Genomic DNA, 20,178 nt, shown 5'->3' with positions numbered 1-20,178 from the left:
TGAATGGGGGCGTGTTCGGCCCTCCTTTTGCTTTGACAATGATTAGCCCCTCGAAGATAAAGAGTTTGAAGCGGGGAAATTGCTCCACGTCCCTCAAAATGAATGAGGAGAAACCAAACATAGCTCTTTAGGACCAAATAGACAAATGCAGCTGGCGTGCTCCAGGAGTCACAATGGTTACTTCCAGTTCCTTTCACTGCTAGTTCTGACACAGAGCCAACTTCTGACTGCTTTTATTCAGGCAAGGGAAGGCTGCAAGTTTGAAAGGCTCAAAGGCACAAACACATTTTCGTAGACGTCAGCCTTGTGCTGTGGGGTGAACCGGAGCTTTGTAACCGTTTTTTGGGAGGGGAACACGTCTTCCTTGTCCACAACACTGAATCCCTGCCTGCAGCCCTGTGCCTATCAATAGCCCCTACGCTATAGGCCATCTGTTCAGGGACAAAGAGAGCTCACCCTCCCCTATTCTCTGCCAGTACCCTGTGACCTGGCATTCTCCTGCTAATGCCCAGGATGACTACCACATCCTCTCTCTGTTTAGTCTGACAGCATGTCTCAGGGATGGAGCCTTGGGCCAAGTCAGTAAGGACACTCTTCCACAGAGTATAAACACTGCATAGTTGTGTTGTAGAGAGGGTGGGGGGTGTAATAGTGGGGTGTCTATGTCATGAGCAAACTGCATGTCCTTGAGACAGACACACACACACACACATACGCACACACACACACACACACACACACCAAGCAACTGCAAAAAGGCCAACAAGGCCAAGTCTATATTAGACAGTAGACAGTTCACACAGGGTTGCATATTGAGCCATGCTGAGGCTGTCTGTGAAAAACACTCGTCCTTGAAGGTAAACGTGAGCCTCAGCAAACCCCTTGACACAGCAGTGTGAAACATGGGGCTGGGTTGGGCCTTCCATGGAGGACACCAGCCCCAGCCTCAGCACTACAATTCCATACTAGTTCACTTTTTAACCCACTAAACTACAGAACCCTGGAGATCAGGAACCACTAGCTGTGCATTTCTGGGCTAACCATAAGTGGACACTGAAACTTGTAGTAAAAGAAAAATCACACCATGAAATGAAGAATTCGTCTGCATAGCCCTATTAGTGGAAATGATCAATCCGTCAAACACAGACAGACATCTTGGTTTTGGCTTCAATCGGACATTAAGTAAACTAGAACAATAAACAGGCAAAACTATTGTCTCATTAATCATTTAGTATTTAAAAGGTTTCAGGTCTCAAACTTCATTGTTCCCTCAGACCCATAATATAATCTAGTATTATCATTCATTATCCAGCTCTCCCTCATGTTACCTTCCTTCTGTCAAATCAGTACCCAGAGGACTCCTCCCTTATCACTTATTACCTTCCTGTGGCACAGTGCCTCAGCCTAGCCTAATGCCTTGCTAACTCTTAAAGGAGCAGTACGGTATAATCTAGCCACAGCTGCTAGAAGCAGTAGAACACTGTCTAGAGTGAGACCCACATTCACAAGACCCCACAGACTGACAACAACAGGAAGTAAACAAAAGTCAATAGAATGTAGTTGTAAGACAGAGAAATGTTTCCGCCTGAGCTCTGTCATACAGAGGATCCTGTGGCCATTCAGTTATGAGAAGGAAATAAAGGCTGTGAATCATAGAGTGAAGGCATACAGTATATTACAGTATGGTAGATTATACTGTATTGCCAAAGCCACTGAGCATCAATCAAACTGCTTGTTAGTGGACTTTTTCATTATAAAGGCCTTCTTCGACGGGCTCTGAACCAAGAATGACAAGGCGCCCTATGAGTGACTTCCAGAGATATGTGGTAGCCATTTCAGAATCTTACAAATGCCAACAGAGAGTCAAAACATTTCTTAATAACATCCTAAACAATGGAGCACTGATTATACCAAAAGTACTGTTGCCAATTTTACCATAGGATCTAAATCATGGGCTATAAGACAGACCAAAAACACCACATTGAATGTAAAGAATCCATCGTAACAAACTGCAGCAATAATCAGTCAGTCTGACTCTGACCGCCGTGACTGAATATAATGCTGACAACAGTGAAACGTACAGTGAGCTGACAGCGAGGTCCCCTGTGGGAGAAAAGGGTAACCTTTTCACAAAATCAACCTGACTGGGGTCTAGGCTTCTATACAGAGCTAGTTCAACACTACAGCAGGGAACATGCCCTTGATTACTGCTGGAACCAATATCCCTAAACAATAGATGCAAAGTTTAAATCCGCTTGTACACAAAGAAAGCACCAGACACACAGACACAGACCTGTCTACACCTGAGCAACTGGATAAAAGACAACCTTGGTAATGTTTTTTTCTGCTTTATCTTAATCCTGGTAATAGAGGAAACAAAGGGAAGGAGGAAATAGAGAGATAAAAACCTCCCTTACCTCCATCCAGAGCTTTCATCTAAAAGCTCTTTGAAGAGCAGGCAAGGAGAATCTAGCGCTCTCTGATCTTAAAGTGGATTCAACAAAGTCCTCCTGTCGGTCTTAAAGCGACACAGTCACACACACACACACACTGACTGACTCACACACTGACTGAGGCACATGTGGAAACTTCCTCTCCCTCAACCCGGCTTCTAGGCACAGCGAATTGTAATCCTCCAGGGTACCACAGGGCAACGGAGAGTGGTGAGGGTGAGAGGAGAGGAAAAAGTGAAAGTGCTCAAGCCAGCCTCCCTCACTCTCTCCAGTTTGAAGTTAGGACCAGATATGTTTAGTATAGTATAGGAACTACTACACCCTCAGTGTTGTTTTCTCCTTTCTCCTGCTTTTCCATTGGCCAAAGTGGATGATGCAAGAGAGCACTGTGAGAGAGCACTCTGAAGCCAGGCTGAGGAGATCACTTCAGACAGAGAGAGAGTTGTTTATTTCACTTTTGTTTATTATCTATTTCACTTGCTTTGGCAATGTAAACATATGTTTCCCATGCCAATAAAGCCCCTTAAATTTAAATTGAGAGAGAGAGAGAGAGAGAGAGAGAGAGAGAGAGAGAGAGAGAGAGAGAGAGAGAGAGAGAGAGAGAGAGAGAGAGAGAGAGAGAGAGAGAGAGAGAGAGAGAGAGAGAGAGAGAGAGAGAGATGAGTATAGTAGAGAGAGAAAGCTAGAAAGACTAAGGGCTGGTTTAAGAGAAGGAGAGAAATAGATGAGGGGAGTAGTGAAGAGAGAGAATGGGAGGGATGAGGGGGCTGGGTATGCAGAGCCAGATCTGTATCCATTTTAAAAAGCTAATTAAGATTAATGAGAAAAGGAACAGTCCACACGCATTCCCGGAAATTAATTTATCTGAAACGCAGACCAAATGTTACGCTTTCCCAGCGGGTCCAAATTGTGACCACCTTTCTAAAAACACACACGCTCCTCTATGGCACATACTTGTGGTTACACAGAACCTTCATTCAAACTGGCCTATTGAGAAAGCCACAGCACAGCAGGGCCAGTTGCTGGTCTGAAGTATGCCAGACAATTCCAAAGGTGGTTCTTTTCCCCTCCAGGGTTTTGTGAGTCAGTCCTTTATTTTCTAAGTTGTAACAGGAATAGAGTGAAAGTCTGGTGCTCAAAACAACTTAATTGCTTAGATTAAGCTGCACAGGATGTGTCAACAAATTGATGTACAGGTAATTAAACTAAAAATGTGTATCACGATTCTGTTTATGTTTATCACGAACATCATAAAAGACTGAAACGTCTTAATCTTGGGCTGAAAGAAACACTGCAACAGCACATTTTATAGACTCACACAAAGGGTCAAACTTAGAAGCCAAACTATACGGTTGCTTGTAAAATGGAAAATAATATATACCTTTCTCTTTAAGATCACATATACCTACAGTACCTGTAATTGCTAGCGCTTATGTGTTTATTCCATGACATGGAGGTCCTACTCAGACCAAATAGAGGGTGATGTTTTCATGGTCCTCCCTGCTCTCTGACCAGAGCCAACCTCCAAACGAGCAAACCATTTACTTGAGACAAATCCAAATGAATATGAGCTGATTAGTTAAAAGCTTACAAACAACATAATCATTCAAAGCAATATCCACTACTCATGCTTGTAGTTGGCCCATTCTCCATGTAGTTGGCCCATTCTCCATGTAGTTGGCCCATTCTCCATGCAGTGCTTGAAGAGCGGCTGTAAAAGAATAGGCTGTTCTTGGTCGGCTGCATGGGTAAAAGGAATCAGGTTCACAATGTGGGCAACAATAAGAGCAGCATTCAGAGGGTCCAAAACAACATCGTCAGCAACATAATGGCCTTCGTGGCCTAGTCTGGGAAATCTCAAAAGCTTAGCCAACACACACTTTCAGAGGCAGAGAAGCATATACAGATAGATAGATAGATGATTAGCTAGAGAGAGAGAGAGAGATACACAATGGCAGAATACCTGACCACTGTGACTGACCCAAACTTAAGGAAAGCTTTGACTATGTACAGACTCAGTGAGCATAGCCTTGCTATTGAGAAAGGCCGTCGTAGGAAGACCTGGCTCTCAAGAGAAGACAGGCTATGTGCACACTGCCCACAAAATGAGGTGGAAACTGAGCTGCACTTCCTAACCTCCTGCCAAATATATGACCATATTAGAGACACATACTTCCCTCAGATTACACAGACCCACACATTTATTGGGTGAAATACCACAGTGTGCAATCACAGCAGCAAGATGTGACCTGTTGCCACAAGAAAAGGGCAACCAGTGAAGAACAAACACCATTGTAAATACAACCCATATTTATGTTTATTTATTTCCCATTTTGTACTTTAACTATTTGCACATCGTTACAACACTGTATATAGCCATAATATGACATTTGAAGAGAGAAAGAGAGAGAGAGAGAGAGAGAGAGAGAGAGAGAGAGAGAGAGAGAGAGAGAGAGAGAGAGAGAGAGAGAGAGAGAGAGAGAGAGAGAGAGAGAGAGAGAGAGAGAGAGAGAGAGAGAGAGAGAGAGAGAGAGAGAGGAGAAAGAGATCATACCAGTCACAAAACACATTCAGAAGCATAGAAGCATGAATAAAAGGAAGGGAGAGAGGGAGAGAAAGAAAGAGGAGAGGAGTGGTGTTATACATATTCAAACAGAGCAGGTGTTGGGTAATTCCGTGGAGCACAATGAATGGACTGACCCTAATTAAGCTAATTTAACAGGCGGAATGAGCTCTGAGGGGCCAGGATCCAATCAGGGGATAATCTCTCTCTCTGCTCTGCTCTCAGCCAGGAGCCTCATGTAACGTACATCTACATGCCATTTGGGCTGACTCCTACTCAGCACCCTGACAGATAAAGTACTTGAAAGATCGGAGGCACATTGTAGTACATAATGATAGTAATGAACTGCATTTATATGGTGCTTTTCCCTACAGGTCTAAAAGCGCTTCACATGGCCCTAGCTTTGAGAGTGCAAGGCTGGGAAAGTGTGAGGGTGGGAAAGTGTGAGGGTGGTTCAGGGTTCAAAGAGAGTGTATCAGGGTTGAGGTTTTGGTGGGTTTACACACACACATCCCTGATAATACAACCTATGATACCCCTCAACCCCTGATAGTCTCTGCCTGATAGTCTCTGCCTGATAGCCTCTGCCTGATAGCCTCTGCCTGATAGCCTCTCAGTCAGAGGAGACACAGAGACACCACAGGGCCAACCTTTACCACTCCCACCTACCATTGATAGTCGTCCTCAGATAGACAATTACCCCCTCCACACCTCCCATACCTCTCTATACTCACCATAGTAAAACCAACACGCAACCATAAAGACGTCGCTCGTAAAAGGTAAAGGTGAGTTTCCCTCGGGATATGAAGAAACCAGCCCACTTCTACTCCCATCCTGCCCCCTAGACTGAGACTTTACAATGCACTACTGTGATCTCCTTGTCCAAACTGATTCATGAACCATCTTTCTTTCACCAATGCAGATTTGCCAGGAGATATGACATAGGAAAAAGGGAGACACTTTTAATTTAGGGGATTGTTCATGAAAATGTGTATGAAATTAATTCACACCTCAGCCCCATTAATATTGTCTAACCCTCCCTCCACTAATCTGCTTGACACTGAACCCCATGGGATACACCCAAAGAGAGTGGAAAGAGAGAGCGAGAGAGGGAGGAGTACGTAGAGAGATAGAGAGAGAGCGGAAGAGGGAGAACAGAGAGAGAGAGAGAGAGAGAGAGAGAGAGAGAGAGAGAGAGAACAGAGAGCGAGCGAGAGAACAGAGAGAGAGAGAGAACAGAGAGAGAGAGAACAGAGAGAGAGAGAACAGAGAGAGAACAGAGAGAGAGAGAGAACAGAGAGAGAGAGAACAGAGAGAGAACAGAGAGAGAACAGAGAGAGAGAAAGGAAAGGGAAAAGGGGAGGGAGTGAGAGAAGTTAACTCATCATGCTAATTTAATAACCCAGTGTCTCCCCAACACTTTGACAGATGCATTCTGGTAGCTGGGAGCTGTTTTTAACTTGATGCCATTGATTATCCAGCTCATGGGGGAATAGAGTAGCAACACCCAGCGGGACTGTAATAATCACAACAAACACTCTGTGGATGGAAATTACAGCATTTCGAGAGAGGGATGGAGGTAGGGAGGGACGAGATGGAGGCGAATACTCGACATTGAGGAAATTGAAACAACCTCTGTCAACGTGTACAAGTCTGGGACAGTAATGGTGCACGGCCTCCTCATGCAGTTCCAGCAGGACTTTTACGGGATCAAAGAGAGAGCACAGCATGAAAAGCTCCCTCTCTGTGACGACTCCCCCATCCTGAGTGAGTCTGATCACACCTCTTCAAACTGTCCTGCAGACGAGGATAGTCACCCCCCCCAGCACTGAATACACCCAGGTCCCACAACTGCACTGCTCCTCCATCATTGAGAGGGATACATTCACAGAGCTGGAGAGAGACATGGTGGAGCTCAGAGAGCTAGTCCACACAATCCAGACAGAACAAACCCACAAAACAGACCAGCACAACAACACCCCCCCAACAAGACTCGGAGGGCAGAAGGTGGAGATGGACGGCTGTCTGAGAGAGCTGGCTGTTCTACGGACTGAGTTGAGAGAACTTAAAGAGGCACACATGGCACTGAAGGAGGGGGTGAGAAAGCTGAGGTGTGACAGAGAGCAGGTCACTCCCCCAGAGAAGCCAGCAGAACACCCCACCTCAGACCCGGACCAAAACCTCAACACCACAATAGGACAGACAACACAGGACCCACCAACCCAACAGACCCCACCCTCTCCAAACAGCCCTCCTGTCAGCTCCCCTGGTAGCCCTCCTGACAACCCCCCCACATCCACTGAGGACACACAAAAGCCAGAGATTGTGCTCCTCATTGACTCAAATGGCAAATACATTCAAGAGGATAAACTTTTTCCCAAACACAAAGTGGCTAAACTCTGGTGCCCAAACACTAGGCATGCCCTGGAGCTGTTGTCAGAGGACAGACTAGGGTCCCCCAGCCACATCATAATTCACACAGGCACAAATGACCTGAGGGCCCAGCAGGAAAGGATGGCCACAGCACTCAAGGGAGTGATTGAAAAAGCTTCTTCCACTTTCCCCAACGCACAAGTGGTTATCTCCACCCTGCTACCACGAAAATCCTTTCACCCTGCCACCATACAGGACGTCACCCTCAACTGCAGCCCCAGCACCTCACACAGGAGCAACGGACACCCCGCCCAGACCAGCCAGACACCCTCCCAGACCTGCAAGACCCCCTCCCGAAGGACCAGTACCGAGAGAACCCACGCCAAGAGGACCTACACCCAGACCACAGCATTACCAGCCACACCCCAACCAGCTAAGACCACCCCAAGCAAACCCTGCCACACCCTATATAGGCCTCCCCATATCAGACCTATGCCCCTTCTGCCCACCCCATGCCCCCCGCCGCTGTGGCAAGGGCCTCAACATGACAGCAGGACATATGCCCAGGCCGTGAGCAGAACAACAGGCCCAACCCCCACTATTACACCCGCCCAAGCCCCATCCTGCGACATAAGAGGTATGTATCAGATGCTCAACATGCTCTGCTCACACCTACTGTGATGGACCGGACACAAAGCTTTTACTATCTCATCCTGGAATATACAAGGTCTGAGGTCATCTGCCATTGGCCTAAAGAGCAGGAACCCAGACTTCATCAAAAAAATTGGAAATACAGACATTGTCATCCTACAAGAAACATGGTATAAAGGAGACGGACCCACTGGTTGTCCTCTAGGTTACAGAGAGCTGGTAGTCCCATCCACCAAACTACCAGGTGTGAAACAGGGAAGAGACTCAGTGGGTATGCTAATTTGGTATAGAGCAGGCCTAACACACTCTATTAAATTTGTCAAAACAAGAACATTTTACATCTGGCTAGAAATGAATAAGGAAATTATCTCAACAGAGAAAAATGTCCTCATGTGTGCTACCTATATCCCCCCAATAGAATCCCCATACTTTAACGATGACAGCGTCTCCATCCTAGAGGGGGAGATCAACCATTTCATGTACTAGTCTGTGGCGACCTAAATGCCAGAACTGGACAATAACCCGACACCCTCAGCACACAGGGGGACAAACACCTACCTGGAGGTGACAGACTTCCCTCCCCCATATGCCCCCCTAGACACAACTACGACAACATAACCAACAAAAACGGGTCACAACTCCTCCAGCTCTGTCAGACACTGGGTATGTACATAGTCAATGGTAGTCAATGGTAGGCTTCGAGGGGGTAGGTCTACCTCTCTTGGCAGTAGTACTGTAGACTACTTTATCACTGACCTCAACCTAGAGTCTCTTAGAACGTTCACAGTCAGTCCACTGACACCCCTATCAGATCACAGCAAAATCACACTCTACTTGAACAGAGCTATGCTCAATCATGAGGCATCAAAGCCAAAGGTACTGAATAATATTAATAAATGCTACAGAAAGTAGTGTGGAAATCTACCAAAAAACTATTAGGCAACAACAAATTCAATACATTCTAGACAATTTCCAGGACAAAACGTTTCACTGTAATAGTGAAGGTGTAAACTTGGCAGTAGAAAACCTAAACAGTATATTTGACCTCTCAGCTTCCCAATCAAATCTAAAAATGTCAAGCAGACAACCTAATAAAATTAACAACAATGACAAATGGTTTGATAAAGAATGCAAAAACCTAAGAAAGAAATTGATAAACCTATCAAACCAAAAACATACAGACCCAGAAAACCTGAGCCTACGCCTTCACTATGGTGAATCACTAAAACAATACAGAAATACACAACGGAAAAAGAAGGAACAGCACGTCAGAAATCAGCTCAATGTAATTGAAGAACCCATAGCCTCTAACCACTTCTGGGAAAATAGGAAAACACTAAACAAACAACAACACGAAGAGTTATCTATCCAAAATGGAGATGTATTTACAGTATATACCATTCTCCAATCTTTTTGGCTCTATAACAAAGAACAAACCGCAAAAACATATACATGATCAAATACAAATTTTTGAATCAACTATTAAAGACTACCAGAACCCACTGGATTCTCCAATTACATTGAATGAACTACAGGACAAAATACAAACCCTCCAACCCGAAAAGGCCTGTGGGGTTGATGGTATCCTAAATTAAATGATAAAATATACAGACCACAAATTCCAATTGGCTATACTTAAACTCTTTAACGTCATCCTCAGCTCTGGCATCTTCCTCAATATTTGGAACCAAGGACTGATTACCCTAATCCACAAAAGTGGAGACAAATTTGACCCCAATAACTACCGTGGGATATGCGTCAACAGCAACCTTAGGAAAATCTTTGCAGTATCATTAACAGCAGACTCGTACCTCAGCAAAAACAATGTACTGAGCAAATGTCAAATTTGCTTTTTACCAAATTACTGTACTACAGACCACGTATTCACCCTGCACACCCTAATTGACAAACAAACAAACCAAAACAAAGGCAAAGTCTTCTCATGCTTTGTTGATTTCAAAAAAGCTTTTGACTCAATTTGGCATGAGGGTCTGCTATACAAATTGATGGAAAGTGGTGTTGGGGGAAAAACATACGACATTATAAAATCCATGTACACAAACAGCAAGTGTGCAGTTAAAATTGGCAAAAAACACACACATTTCTTTCCAAAGTGCCGTGGGGTGAGACAGGGATACAGCTTAAGCCCCACCCTCTTCAACATCTATATCAACGAATTGGCGAGGACACTAGAACAGTCTGCAGCACCCGGCCTCACCCTACTAGAATCTGAACTAAAATGTCTATTGTTTGCTGATGATCTGGTGCTTCTGTCCCCAACCAAGGAGGGCCTACAGCAGCACCTAGATCTTCTGCACAGATTCTGTCATACCTGGGCCCTGACAGTAAATCTCAGTAAGACAAAAATAATGATGTTCCAAAAAAGGTCCAGTTGCCACAAATACAAATTCCATCTAGACACCGTTGCCCTAGAGCACACAAAAAACTATACATACCTCGGCCTAAACATCAGCGCCACAGGTAACTTCCACAAAGCTGTGAACGATCTAAGAGACGAGGCAAGAAGGGCCTTCTATGCCATCAAAAGGAACATAAAATTCGACATACCAATTAGGATCTGGCTAAAAATACTTGAATCAGTTATAGAACCCATTACCCTTTATGGTTGTGAGGTCTGGGGTCTGCTCACCAACCAATAATTCAATAAATGGACAAACACCAAATTGAGACTGCATGCAGAATTCTGCAAAAATATCTTATGTGTACAACGTAAAACACCAAATAATGCATGCAGAGCAGAATTAGGCCAATACCCACTAATGATCAAAATCCAGAAAAGAGCCGTTAAATTCTACAACCACCTAAAAGGAAGCGATTCCCAAACCTTCCATAACAAAGCCATCACCTACAGAGAAATTAACCTGGAGAAGAGCCCCCTAAGCAAGCTGGTCCTGGGGCTCTGCTCACAAACACAAACAGATCCCTCTTTGAGCCCCAGGACAGCAACACAATTAGACCCAACCAAATCATGAGAAAACAAAAATATAATTACTTGACACATTGGAAAGAATTTACAAAAAAACAGAGCAAACTAGAATGCTATTTGGCCATAAACAGAGAGTACACAGTGGCAGAATACCTGACCACTGTGACTGACCCAAAATTAAGGAAATCTTTGACTATGTACAGACTCAGTGAGCATAGCCTTGCTCTTTAATGCCATACTGTGAATTCGATTTCTCCTATTGGAAGTCTGGCAGTTCTCCTCAGTTCTACCAAAGTGGAGGCTGTCAGGCAGTACCACCAGATCGACAGCCAGATCAAACGCCTTTGTCAAGTCCTCTGTCAGAACCAGCCCCAGTGGAAGCGCTCTACAAAGAGCTCCATGTCAGAGACGGTCTAGCTCCAGAACTACAAGGCAGCCTGAGTGTTTCACTCCCCACTGACAGAGACGTTAACAGAGTCAGAGCTGGGAGTAAACAGCATATCTACTGCCATGTTCAGTGGAGAGAGAACCCTGTGATCCTTCCAGGAGTGTTACTCTCCATTTTGCATGGCTACTATCAGCAGTGTGTGTGTGTGCACGTGCGTGCATGCGTGTACCAGAGCGTAATGCTGTGAATGCTGCTTGCATTGAAAATCCACACCTTCAAAGTCGCAGGGATTTCAAATCAGTGACAGGTAGGTCAGACAACCCTGGCCATAGATCAAAAGCAAGCTGCGTGTGTGTGCCATGTGTGTGTGAAAAGCTTTCCCTGCACAGGTTTAACCTTTCTCTGTCCATTAGGCAGCTTAATGAGCACTGGAGCTGATGGAATGTTGATGTGCACCTGCCGTTCTCCAGCAGTGGGACAGATGACACTCTCAGACACACAGACGCTCAGAGGAGAAGCTGCAACATGTTTTCCTCTCATAATCTGTGGGTTGTAAAATACACACTTTAATCTGCAGCAGGAGTATTCAACTCTTAAAATGTCAGTCAGCTCAAAACCATAATATCTCTCAGGTATTTTGCTCAAGGCTCTCCCTTGGCAGTCTACTCAAGCAGAGATGTGGGCCCTGGGGGCAGAGGTTTATGTCTCAGATGATCTGACATCCCTCCCATGGGAAACCAGTGGAGCAACAGGTTCCATGGTCTTGGTGTGGGTGCTCTGACTGCCAGAGGACCAGTTAAGAGTCTGGAGGGACCCAGGGAAACGGGTCCCCACCCAACACTGTGGGTCCAGTCCAGGAAGACACGGCATGGCCACCAAACATGCCAGTTTCCTCCTCAACAGGGAGAAAGTGAGATAAATAGAGTGAAACAGAGACAGCAGCAGATTTTTACACCTGTCAGGTCCGTTTTTCTTCAAATCCTCAAGGTTAATGCTTTAAATCTATACAGCCGTATCCCCAGCCCCAACCACCATCCCTCTGCAACCCCCCCTTCCCTTCCTTCCCTCCGATACTGTCACACATGAGTGGTGTGCTGGTGGGGGTGTCTAAAGTGTGTTCTCTAGTCTTTAAATTGAATCAGGTTGACTGGGTGTCCTGTGTATGCTGCAGGGTCATCTGTCACCTCCTCTGGTGTGAGAGAGACTATTAATACAATCAGCTCTCTGCTCACTCACTCATTACCATAGTGGTGTGTAGCCTACTGCAGTACACAGGCTAGGAGACAGATTACAGAGCCATGGTGATCCATCAGACACATTGACCAGAGGAGAACAAAACAGGTCAGGGAGACACACTGGAGAGAGGTCAATATAGTCACTGGAGGATTCACTAACAATGGTTGAGAGATTCTGGAATTCACTGGATACACACAGAGATGATTATAACACACATAGTGACATATGAATGCACAGACATACATCGTTATCATTGTGGTTATTATCCTATAATATAAAGAGATGTAAAACGATCAATTCAAGAATCAATTCATTGACGGCTTGAAAGACAATGTTAATCGTTAAGAGTGCATCAGGCTTAAGCTAGTGTAATAAGTTATCAAGAAACTGCTCCTCATTTATCTGGGCTAGCAGGGCAGACCACCAAGCCTTTGTCACAGCAGAGAGCCACACCTGCTACACTGGCTCACAATGCTGTAGGGAAGTCCAAAGACTCTGCATGCAGGTGCTGTGGGTGTGTGTGTGTATGTGTGTGTGTGTGTGTGTGTCCCTAGCTCATCCATCACTGCCAGAGAAACTCATTATCCCCTCTACATTCTTGACACCAGGGGGTTGCCCTTGTGGTCTTCCACACAGTAACTGCCTCTCTTCGAGCTGAGAGCAGCACCCGTTGCCCTGGACCCAGTTTTACACATCCAGACCAGGGCCTAGAACAATCCCTGCGACGTTTTGGCAGCATGGGGGGCTGTGGGCCTGAAAGCCTGGAGGACAGGTTGACATTAGCGATAATGAGTTAACTGTTCCAGCTCCACTGTACCAAGAGGATCCAAATGTTACCGATAGGGCTCCAGTTGGCGGTTTCTGCTCTCCTTTTTAGACAAAGGCGTCACCATTCTGGCTCCAAATAGAGCCAAAGTCAAGTCACACAGACAATGAATCACTCAATTCACTCTTTGATCCAATTTGTGACCACTAGCTAGATCATAGGCTCCCCAGAGGCACCAGGTTATACGACAGGGACACACCAGCAGATTGTGAATAATTTAATTGAATGAATGAATCAAAATGTGAATTGATAAATATATGAATCAAAATGAAAAGTAGGACAAAGGCAATGACAGAGTCAAAGTCACAGAACCTGCCATGTCTGCACTACGTTGTCTCAATTGCACATGTAGCCCTAACCGTGGCTGCTGTGGCTGTTCCACATGCATGTAAGATAGACAAGCTCAGGGTCTCCATCAGAGCCATGTAAACAAAAGGCCCTTTACAACATAAGCCATCCATCAGGACTAATCTAAACTCTTTAGATACCACGCCATGACATGGTGCACCTGGTCTATACCACTTATGGAGTACACACACACATGAATAGCCTTCACACGCACTAAATGAGTAGACGCCATACAGAAATACCGTGTAAACATAATCTGTACATCCCAGGAGCCAGCCAGCAACACAGAAAGGTCACGTACATCTCCACCGTAGCTGAGCTTCTGATACAAATAACCATGTTTGTTCTTAGAAGCACAACTTACACACCAGATAGGTGCAGTGAAATGTGTTGTTTTACAGGCTCAGCCATAGTAGTATGGCGCCCCTGGAGAAAATTAGGGTTAAGTGCCTTGCTCAAGGGCATATTGACAGATATATATGATCTGAAACAGCAATTCATATCCTCTCTCAACAGCGTTTGACTCATAAAATCACTGTGTAGACTAGACTGCAACAATGAGAGTCCATTGAGTGAGTGAACATTTAACTACAGCCGTGTTAAATGAGGACATATGGAAAGTTAAACACAATCAATGAAACAGAGTGCCTTGTTTGTTCACCAAGGCAATTGATCAAACCCATTTAGTTAAAGCCTAAAGACCAGAATGGACCACAGCAATGAGATCAGTCTATTAAAGAGTTGGACATTCCTCTTTGCTAATAGACCTGGTGGGCAGAGCTTATCATTCTAAGTGTTATTAAACTCTTTACATACAAGGCTTATGCTATATTAAATTCAAAGTCCAGTACCTATACCTGGTAGATAGGTTGATAGCTACAGGCTGTACTACAGGCATAGGATAGAAATGCGGTTCACTCTGCCTGATCAGCAATGTGAACATATTTATTGTATGGAATGTGTGTTGGCCAGGCGCCAGCCTTAGTCCGTCTGTCCACACGCTTCATAGAACGGAGCTGACTGAAGAATTCTGCTGACTACACCAGAGCCCGTCTCTAAAGAGCCTCTCCCTCTCTAGTCTTCACACGCCAACGGATGGACACACACATTCTGTATTATGGAGAATTTTCGATCACACATTGCAAAAGGGTAAGACGAATGCTATCGCATTCCATAGACAAGCTGATAACTGATTTCAGATGGGAGACTCACGACTATGATTACACTCATTACCATCTCATTATCAACCTGGACATCCAGTCCAGATATGACGCATGCTCTTTAACCGAGATCTGTGATCAGATAGTAGATTTATAATCACTTGGATTGGACTTGACCTCATTCCACTGGCCTGGTCATAAACACACAGCTGTGAGTGGATGTTCCATCCAGGTTGTGGTAGCTCTGCTCTGGGGAGCCCCTGGTTGTAAGGATACATACAGTAGACTGGTTGTTAACAGTCTGAGAAATGAGGCCACACTGGACCATGCTCAGCTCAGCCTTACAGAACACGTATACCACCTGCAGAGCTGAGCGTGTGTGGCTGAGATCACTCATCTATACAGCAGATGCTCCCCGTCCAACCAGCAACACAGATTACTTACAAGAACGGTGTCACAGTAATCATGCAATGTTATTTACTAATCCTGTGTGTGTGTGTGTGTGTGTGTGTGTGTGTGTGTGTGTGTGTGTGTGGTATTCCTCAGGTCTTTCTTCTATGCAAATAAAACACATTTTGTCTCCTCAGTGTTTCAGTTGGCAGGAATTTCATAAAACCAATCCAAAAAGCTAAGGCTAAAATTAACTGTTGAATTATCACTTCCAATGTAGGCCTATGTGTATTTATAAAAAATAAAAAATAAAAAATTTATATATATATATATATATATATATATATATATATATATATATATATATATATATATATATATATATATATATAGTCCTATCAACCTATAACCCAAAACAGCTGCTAGACAGCAAACCAGCACTGGGCTTGACTTAGGGGCTGAAAGAGAAAATGAGCAGGGAGACAGACAGACAGAAACACTCAAAACACTTTCTCTGGTTATTATGGGACAAGGCACATGCACTGAGCTGATTTGATTTAAAACCACAGTCAAACAAATCTATACCAAATAAACTATTTCACACTTTCAACAGAACCTTTAAAATGTCATTTCAAAAGGACAAGCACTAGCAGCTGTGCCACATGTGCAGCCTTTTACTGACATGATTGAATTAAAGCCGATGCCAAGCCCATTATTAACCCATCCATGAAGAGCCCAAAGAATGTCAATGAGACCCACGCTCGTTAGGTAGTCATGCAAGGACTCTGACGAGAAAACACACGCTAATATCACACAGGGGTTGAATACTACGGCACAATGCAGCTTAGGGAGCATTTAGAGGACAGCAAAAAATCCTTGGCTAGTCATAAATACTCATTTATAGAAATGATTGAATTGGGTTATCGTATTACTGTGCGCTCACAGATGCACCAGGGAGACGGCCTGGCCTATGGTCCTGTAGAGCAGCCTGTAATGGACAGGCAGATGCTTCAGCCAGTGAAGGTCACAGGGGTCAAGCTGCTCCTTTATGAGAAGACAAGGGGGGTATTTATTCTGTGCCTTCATTCCTTAGTGGGGGGGTATTTAACCCCCTCAGGCAAACGCCCTACTGATACAAAACACATTCTGTTTGGCTCCTCACTGGTGGGCAGATCGAAAGAGCAACCAGAGAGCAAGAGAGCGACCCCCTCTCTAGCTCCAGGTTGTATGCCCCTAGACTAGCCTATAGCGTGTTCTGTCATCCAGTCTCAGACTCTGACTCCTGAGAGGGAAAAAGCTTTGCCACCAAGTTGGATAATGACAGGAAAGCACAGGAAATAAGGGAATTTGACATCACTAGAAAAGCATACAGACTGTCAATCAGACACGACAGTTGCACAGTCCAACTCTGCCAGTTATGATGGACAGACAGACACACTGTGGTATGCCTGCAATATCTAAAGTACAGAATGCCTGCATTTATGAGTTTCTCCATGTTGATGAATGTGTGGTTGTCTGATGCAAGGCATGTTGAGTGAGCGAGCGCCTACTGTGGAATTGTAGCGTAGAAGAGTAGTGTGTCTGTGTTATAAATATGTAAGCACAGTTCTGGCAGAGCTAACAGTCCAGACACATGGCAGGGAGAGTAGAGTATGGAAGCTTGTTAAAATACTCTTGTAAAACCAAGTGGGGTTAGCTGTGAGAAGCCTGTGGCGCTATAGGATAGCATAATTAGCAAAAACAGGCAGGTCTGACATTAAACCCCCCCCCACCCCACTTATGAAGAATAACTCCCATCGACTTTCTCATCGCCATGTCAGACATAGTAGACCTAGCCATCTGGTGTGTAATACATAATCTGAGGGTATTCAAATGGCTTCTATTAACCAAGACCAGAAGGTCCTCCATTAAGAACATTCTCTCTCATCAAACCATCTGACCTCCATTGGATGAAGGAAATGCACAGAGAGAGAGAGAGAGCGCGAGAGAGAGAGAGAGCGAGAGAAAGAGAGAGAGAGTAGAAAGTAGAGGGACAGAGAGAGAGAGAGAGAGAGAGAGAGAGAGAGAGAGAGAGAGAGAGAGACTCAGTGAGCATAGCCTTGCTATTGAGAAAGGCCGCCGTAGGCAGACCTGGCTCTCAAGAGAAAACAGGCTATGTGCACACTTCCCACAAAATGAGGTGGAAACTGAGCTGCACTTCCTAACCTCCTGCCAAATGTATGACCATATTAGAGACACATATTTCCCTCAGATTACAGCGATCCACAAAGAATTCGAAAACAAACCCAATTTTGATAAACTCCCTTATCTACTGGGTGAAAAACCACAGTGTGCCATCACAGCTGCAAGATTTGTGACCTGTTGCCACAAGAAAAGGGCAACCAGTGAAGAACAAACACCATTGTAAATATAACCCATATTTATGTTTATTTATTTTCCCATTTGTACTTGTTTCCTATTTGCACATTGTTACAACACTGTATATACAGTGGGGCAAAAAAGTATTTAGTCAGCCACCAATTGTGCAAGTTCTCCCACTTAAAAAGATGAGAGAGGCCTGTAATTTTTATCATAGGTACACGTCAACTATGACAGACAAATTGAGGAAAAAAAATCCAGAAAATCACATTGTAAGATTTTTAATGAATTTATTTGCAAATTATGGTGGAAAATAAGTATTTGGTCACCTACAAACAAGCAAGATTTCTGGCTCTCACAGACCTGTAACTTCTTCTTTAAGAGGCTCCTCTGTCCTCCACTCGTTACCTGTATTAATGGCACCTGTTTGAAGTTGTTATCAGTATAAAAGACACCTGTCCACAACCTCAAACAGTCACACGCCAAACTCCACTATGACCAAGACCAAAGAGCTGTCAAAGGACACCAGAAACAAAATTGTAGACCTGCACCAGGCTGGGAAGACTGAATCTGCAATAGGTAAGCAGCTTGGTTTTAAGAAATCAACTGTGGGAGCAATTAATAGGAAATGGAAGACATACAAGACCACTGATAATCTCCCTCGATCTGGGGCTCCACGCAAGATTTCACCCCGTGGGGTCAAAATGATCACAAGAATGGTGAGCAAAAATCCCAGAACCACACGGGGGGACCTAGTGAATGACCTACAGAGAGCTGGGACCAAAGTAACAAAGCCTACCATCAGTAACACACTACGCCGCCAGGGACTCAAATCCTGCAGTGCCAGACGTGTCCCCCTGCTTAAGCCAGTACATGTCCAGGCCCGTCTGAAGTTTGCTAGAGTGCATTTGGATGATCCAGAAGAGGATTGGGAGAATGTCATATGGTCAGATGAAACCAAAATAGAACTTTTTGGTAAAAACTCAACTCGTCGTGTTTGGAGGACAAAGAATGCGGAGTTGCATCCAAAGAACACCATACCTACTGTGAAGCATGGGGGTGGAAACATCATGTTTTGGGGCTGTTTTTCTACAAAGGGACCAGGACGACTGATCCGTGTAAAGGAAAGAATGAATGGGGGCATGTATCGTGAGATTTTGAGTGAAAACCTCCTTCCATCAGCAAGGGCATTGAAGATGAAACGTGGCTGGGTCTTTCAGCATGACAATGATCCCAAACACACCGCCCGGGCAACGAAGGAGTGGCTTCGTAAGAAGCATTTCAAGGTCCTGGAGTGGCCTAGCCAGTCTCCAGATCTCAACCCCCATAGAAAATCTTTGGAGGGAGTTGAAAGTCTGTGTTGCCCAGTGACAGCCCCAAAACATCACTGCTCTAGAGGAGATCTGCATGGAGGAATGGGCCAAAATACCAGCAACAGTGTGTGAAAACCTTGTGAAAACTTACAGAAAACGTTTGACCTGTGTCATTGCCAACAAAGGGTATATAACAAAGTATTGAGAAACATTTGTTATTGACCAAACACTTATTTTCCACCATAATTTGCAAATAAAATCATTAAAAATCCTACAATGTGATTTTCTGGATTTTTTTTCCTCATTTTGTCTGTCATAGTTGACGTGTACCTATGATGAAAATTACAGGCCTCTCTCATCTTTTTAAGTGGGAGAACTTGCACAATTGGTGGCTGACTAAATACTTTTTTGCCCCACTGTATACATAATGACATTTTAAATGTCTTTATTCTTTTGAAACTTCTGAGTGTAATGTTTACTTTTAAACGAGAGAGAGAGAGAGACAGAGAGAGAGAGAGAGACAAAGAGAGAGAGAGAGAGAGAGAGACAAAGAGAGAGACAGAGAGAGAGACAGAGAGAGAGGGAGACAGAGAGAGAGAGAGAGAGAGAGAGGGACAGAGACAGAGAGAGACAGAGCGAGAGACAGAGAGAGACAGAGAGAGAGAGAGAGACAGAGAGAGAGACAGAGACAGAGAGACAGAGAGAGAGAGAGAGAGAGATTGAGAGACAGAGAGAGAGAGAGAGACAGACAGAGAGACAGAGACAGAGAGAGACAGAGACAGAGAGAGAGAGAGACAGAGAGCGAGAGACAGAGCGAGAGACAGAGAGCGAGAGACAGAGAGAGATAGACAGAGAGAGAGAGCGAGAGAGCGAGAGAGAGAGAGAGAGAGAGAGCAGGAGAATGAAGGCAGTAGAACATACCAACCAGAGAGAAAGTAATAACATAGCAGGAATCTATAACGTTTGCTTTGGAACGAGGCTACACCGTAAGGAAACCCCAGTTCCTGGCTTTTCGCTACACTGTTATTATCGGTAAATAGACATGGATATGAATCTATTTACTGTAAAATATCCTTATTAGTATAAAAAAAGAACCACAAGTTTCCAGTGAGGCTGATCTCTCCACGCGAGCTGCTAACCACAGAGCCTGCTGCTTTCCCTCCAGTCTCCAG

The 20,178-nt window shown here is 44.6% G+C and overlaps 1 protein-coding gene across 4 annotated transcripts in view; it reads right to left on the bottom strand.

Moving 5' to 3' along the window:
* Nucleotides 1-20,178, bottom strand: part of LOC121539161 (rho guanine nucleotide exchange factor TIAM2-like) — a 132,013-nt gene that overhangs the window by 67,286 nt on the left and 44,549 nt on the right. The window contains exon 1 of one of the 4 annotated variants that reach the window (XM_045207519.1): nucleotides 2,418-2,615. The exons of the other annotated variants lie outside the window; for them this stretch is intronic. The gene's annotated coding sequence lies outside the window, so the exon portion shown is untranslated. Of the gene's footprint in view, nucleotides 1-2,417; nucleotides 2,616-20,178 lie in introns of those variants that run through there. 4 annotated transcript variants of the gene reach the window in all.

Source organism: Coregonus clupeaformis, chromosome 25 (assembly GCF_020615455.1).
Source record: "Coregonus clupeaformis isolate EN_2021a chromosome 25, ASM2061545v1, whole genome shotgun sequence".
NCBI classification, from domain to species: Eukaryota; Metazoa; Chordata; class Actinopteri; order Salmoniformes; family Salmonidae; genus Coregonus; species Coregonus clupeaformis.
This window is presented reverse-complemented; position numbering and strand designations above follow the sequence as displayed.